The sequence below is a fragment of the Lactuca serriola genome, chromosome 3 (assembly GCF_051521515.1).
Source record: "Lactuca serriola cultivar US96UC23 chromosome 3, Lser_US96UC23_V15, whole genome shotgun sequence".
NCBI classification, from domain to species: domain Eukaryota; kingdom Viridiplantae; phylum Streptophyta; class Magnoliopsida; order Asterales; family Asteraceae; genus Lactuca; species Lactuca serriola.
The window spans coordinates 32909052-32915051 of NC_136410.1; positions in this window are offsets into that span (position 1 = coordinate 32909052).

Sequence of the window (6000 nt, forward strand, 5' to 3'; positions counted from 1 at the left end):
TGTACGGCCGTACACATGGGTGTGCGGCCGCACACCCACCCCTCAACCGTACACCTATCTCTATATGTAGGAGGAGACCCCTTCATTGATTCTTTTCCCCTTTTGGCTACACACTACTTTCTTTCTCTAGAATCTTCATATAAGGACCCTCCAAAGGCTTTAAAAACGTAAGTGTTCCATCATCTAGCTTGTTATACTTGTAAGACTTCCTGATCTAAGCCTTAATTCATCAAGTATCATCATGTTCTTCATCCTTTGAAGGTGTACGGTCGCACACCTTCATAAGGTGGTCGTACACACCTTAAAGGCTCTCCAAAGTGAGATTTTGGCCTCCATCTGCTAGTTGGACTTGGTATTAACCTTGAAGCACCTCAAAAACGACATTTTGAGCATATATGAAGAGTGTACGGCCGCACACCCCTATGTACGGCCGCACACACCTCCTCATGACCGTACACCCACTTTGATGCTCATATTTGGCCTCAAACTTGCAATACCACTCAGTATGGGACCTAGAACACTCCTTGGATGCTTGTAGGACCTTGGAAACACCTCAAAAGCACTCCCCGTCATGAGTGTACGGACGTACACTCATGGGCCGTACACCCATGGTCGTACACACCCAAAGGGTGGCCGTACACCTCCCTCACTCGATCACAAATGGTTCTGACACTTAGTTCAAGCATTTCTAGGTCCTTAGGGTGGTTTCCTGTCATGTTTAGTCATGAAATACCCTAATCTAATACATATATGTGTTACTATATGTTAATAGGATCCACTTGCGTACAAAACATCAGTTGACACTCAGCATCCACACTGATCTTACACTCGAATCCTACGTCAAACTATGAGTTCATACCCCTACGTTTTTCCGAGTTTTCATGTTTTCAGGGGGGATACGAGTAAAAGTACAAGGAAACTTGTGCTCAAAATATATTATTTTGTCTAAGATAATTATATTTTCAGTATGCTTTTAACGTGGAGAACAGTTTTTACCAAATGATTAAGAAATCAACTCGTAGAAACAGTTTTCAAAACTAGGGTAACAAACTCATGAATCATGTAGTAAAATATACTATTTTATATGGGATTCATGCAAATCATAAACAGGATTTTCAGTATTATTACTTGTAAATTTGTTAGTCTAATGTTGGAGACACGTCCTTGGTAACACTCCCCCATAATCCGAGTGTAGGACTAACACTTATGACCGGAATCTCTTGTTGGGAGAGCGTGACTGTTGTGTATAGATCTATACGAGACTGACTATCCTGCACCTGAACTGCTAGCTACAGTTAGGCAGGAATGCCTGGGGTGACAAAGTCATAAAGGATGCTGGCCCCGATACGTGCCATATCAAGTTAATGTATGGTTATGAAAACTCGCAACATAGATAATAGAGATTTACTTTTGTAATAATGAATCAAGTGAACTAACCTCAAAGTGATAACCGATTTGATTACTAGAGGGTATTAATAATACCTTCAGGATTTAGTTCACCATATTTTTATTAGTTTTATTTATGTATATAAACTATGTTTCCAAAATAATGTAAATATTCATATTATAATGTAATGGTTATGTTTACTTTGATTACTATGATGCAATTATTGTGATACTACGCATGACGTCATCCACCCCCGGACGTTTCCGCCGTTTGTTATCATGGTTCGGGGGTGTGACAAATTCCATAGTCATGAAGTCTCACATTCAAAGTACATTCCTTTGAACATCCTTCTTGCATAGAAGTTTCTAATCCAGACATAGATTCTCAACGTCCAACTCCCATTAAGGAAACATTTCCATATTTGCCATATGACAACTCATTAAATAGAATCTTATCTATTCATAATGTCAATATGGTCCATCTATGACTATACTTCCAACTGTCCATAAGCAACCAATCCTTGGCGAACCTTAGATTGTCCTTAATAGATGTTTAATTATTTTAGTCAAAACCGGTTCTCTTTCCTTTTTCCCTCTAAATGCCCTAGGCATTTGGAAAATTTTAGAACGGTCGAATATTATAGCGTATGTAATCGATCCTATACCCGAAGCGTATGGGATACAATTCATAAAAAAACGTGATACTTTATCAGTTTCTTACTATAATATCGTCACAATATTTCTATTCTCCGTGTTCTCAAAATTCGAACTATGAAGAGGGATGATGTAATCTTAATCGTATTTTGAGAATGCAAATAATAAATATACCCTTGACTAAATACAATTAAAATTTCTTGATCTAAGCTTTTAGACTGGAAACAAAGTATAACATTCTCTCCCTTAATTATAGCAAAAACAACTTTTCAACCCCTGCAACTTTGCAAAGTGGAACTTTTGTTTTTCTATAATTAATATTGCCAACTTGAAATACTTAAATAATAATCATGCTCCCACTAACATGATGATTATATCCATTCCAACATAACATTTATGCTTCCACTAGCTTTGACATGTATTCAGAAAATAGTTGGACTTCTAGAAGACAATACTTATTGACTTCCAAAGTTCATATTTCGAATACGATGTGCTTCGATAAGCCTTTATCTATGCTTCTCAAAATCACACACCTTTCCTTAGACAGCTCATATGTGTGTCTAAACTAATTCAGAACTTATATTACTAAGTCCCAAATGTTCAAACTAATTGCCAAATCTTACAATTCGAACTATGAAAAGGGATGTCGTAATCATAATCGAATTTGAGAATGCAATTTACATAATCGCTATCTTCTTAAAATCTCTCTTAGTGAAAGCGTTTGCTCACAATTATTTTCATGAATGAGAGAAACCTTATGACACTTAGATTTCATGGTGTATGTGTTCCTATCCATGTGAATTTTCCATAACCATAATCGAAAGATAATGTTTGTGACAAATTCAAAATCTTATGGACAAAACTTGTTCATTCTTAATTTCTTGTCATCAAGGGTCCCACCATTGCTTCCAAGTTATCTAGCAGCTCACCTATGCAGTCTATTGAGAACTCGTATAACTCATATGCATAATCACTCAACAGGGTTGGCACAGAAATAGAATTTTGTCAACACGATAGGTTACAAACCTCAAGTCGTGTGCTAGTGTTTACTCTTGATTAGTTCTTGAATCTTTTCAATATCTTCAGACTCCCACTGACCTCTTGACATATTAGATTCTATTATCAAGAAACATTTCTTGATAAACAAATATCCAAGAGTTAGTGTGTGTCTATATCAAGAAAAAACATTACACACATTTGGTCTTAGTTGGTCTTTGTCTTCACCAAGACATCACAACTTACTAATTTCAAATGTGCAAGAGTAGGAAAAACAATTTTCTACTTCACATTTGATGAGTGTGTGTCACTCAATTCACAATCTTGGAGTACGATTCTAAGACTTGATTTTTGAACGGAGTATGACTCATCCTTTTGATTTAACCATTTAACAATTTCCGATTCCTCTTTCTTAGCCATACTAGTGCACTAAGATCTCCTTAGAGGATCAATTGTGATATGCTTCTTAATCATTAAAATGATCACAAAATTTGATACAAAAGTACTCTCCCTTCTTCTTAGATTTGAGAAAACGTTTATCTTTCTGCCTTCACTATTCTTCTTATTCGTTCTTCTATTCATTGAAACTTTTCAATTATTCAGAATTACACTTAACCTTGCAAGTATAACCACATTTACCAGACTTTTGGTGAATTATGACGAATAGTTTCATCATTATTTGTGGTGGACTTGACTAGTGCACAACATTGTGTTATAGTCCTTTAGTCCTTCACTTGACTCACATACTTGTGTGATCAAGGAATTAGTCTTAATTTCCTAAGTACCAAGATTTCCATACATCACATGAGTCAAATCATATGATTCCAAGTTTCTGTCCAATTGAAACTTAGGTGATGGGAATCTTTCCTTACTTAGAAAATTTTGACATTACCATGAATAACATAACTAAGAATCACATCCATTTATACAAATACACGAACATCAATTTTTCACAACGATTTCATTGCAAGGATATATATATATATATATATATATATATATATATATATATATATATATACACACAAGACAAATTAAAATTTTATTTTATTCATAAAAGCAGCGGAAAACACGTCCTTGCAATGCAAAATCAACTGAAAAACTATGTAATCAAATATTCCTAACAAATATATAAATATATCATAACTTCCTAGCTCAAAATCTGATCTTTGAACCCATGCGATCGTGATCCATTTCTTCATGATCAGACTCATCTTGCTCTTCAATCAAGCTTCCTCTCTTTTCTCTGATCCTGCAAAACATTCAAATGTAATCTTATCACATTATGTCTTAAGAATCAATGAATAGAAACTTAATGGAGTTAAATAGTGGATTTTACCTGAAGTATAGCCATAATTCTTGACTCTCCCATCTCTTAGATTCTTCAGGCCCTCTGGGCAGCTTCGTATTCAACGCCTCTTCTCTTGGCAGCAGAAACAGGCGGCTTCTTCTGGAGCAACCATGGAAGCATGGTTGGTTGAATTACCGGACAAATATGCTCCATTACTTTGCCAAATCATTTCTGATTCAGCAACAATAAGCATGTAAGTTAGGTCGATGAGGGTTGCGTCAAGATCCATCATATAATACTCTCTTATGAACTTATCATATGATTTAGGGAGTGACGGAAGAACCCAGTCTATAGCCAACTTCTTTGGAAAATATGCACCCAACATTTTCAACCTATCGATGTGTGATTTCATCCCTAGGACGTGAGCACACACGAATTTTCCATCTTCATGTTTTATTGCCAACAGGGCTTGAGTGATTTTAAACTTTTCAATTCTTCGATCTTGTGGGTTTAGGAGAACAACAGAAGGAGGTGGAGGAAGTGAAACCAAGCTAGTCCACAATGCAAGGATCGATCTTTCACCTTCATTGTGTGACAGACTTTCACTTTGAGTAGGAAAACCTTTTCCATAGAATTCGGGAAGACCATGGTTAGATCTTTCACCTTCATATGCCCCTCGATTTGTGACTGAGATGCCGAGGATCACAAAACAGGGTGTGAATAACCATGCAAACTTACATGGTTCCCGCAATCCTATTCGATGTGCCGGTTAACCATACACGCTCCACCGAACTATAACAAACATTGAGTCACCCTTTGCTACCTTTGCTTAGAACCATTTAGTGTGCCGGTTAACCACACACGCTCCACTAACGTCCTCGCAAACGTGCAAAGTGTAATTTCATGGAATTGCATCAAATTCACTTTTTGCCTAAAGTAACTAAGATTGGGAATTTTGTAAAAACATTTAGTTACTTTATACTTCATTATAATTTTAATGGAAAGGGTTTGCCCTATCCTACCCGTTCGACTAACGTCCCTCCACCAATCAAGGAAGCGGTGTGACATCCCCAAAATCTCGGCCAAAAAAGATCGGTTTCATTTATGTTTTTTAAACATTTTCAGAGTAAATCATTTTGATTTTAAAAGAGATGCGGAATTTGTTCCCAAAAACAAAACATGATAAAATAGATTTTTATCAAAACATTTCATAAAGAAATATAGTTTCATTTCATAATCAAAAATCGGGATGTCATGTTCCGATACAGACCATAAAGCATAAACGATAACATTACAAGTCATTCAACAAATATATACATATACAGACTTGTAAACAAAACAACTTGATAATTCATCCATCTTATACCCTTGCGCCACTTCCTGTAATACAAATAAACTAAGTGGGTCAGGCTTGGGAGCCTGGTGAGCATATATGGTTTTCAACCCACAATAAATAATTATATTTAATTCAAAAATCAACAATAACCCGATTACCCAATTCCCGTTATCCTCACTTTACGTCCCTAAAATAACATCTATCTCAAGGGACCTAATCTAGGATTTTCATCGGGACGGACATTACTGCAGAGGGGCTTCCTCAACAATAAGTGTCCTAAAGGCAACCATGTGGGGGATTAGAGTACACCGGTGGACATCAAGCCAACAACACCTAC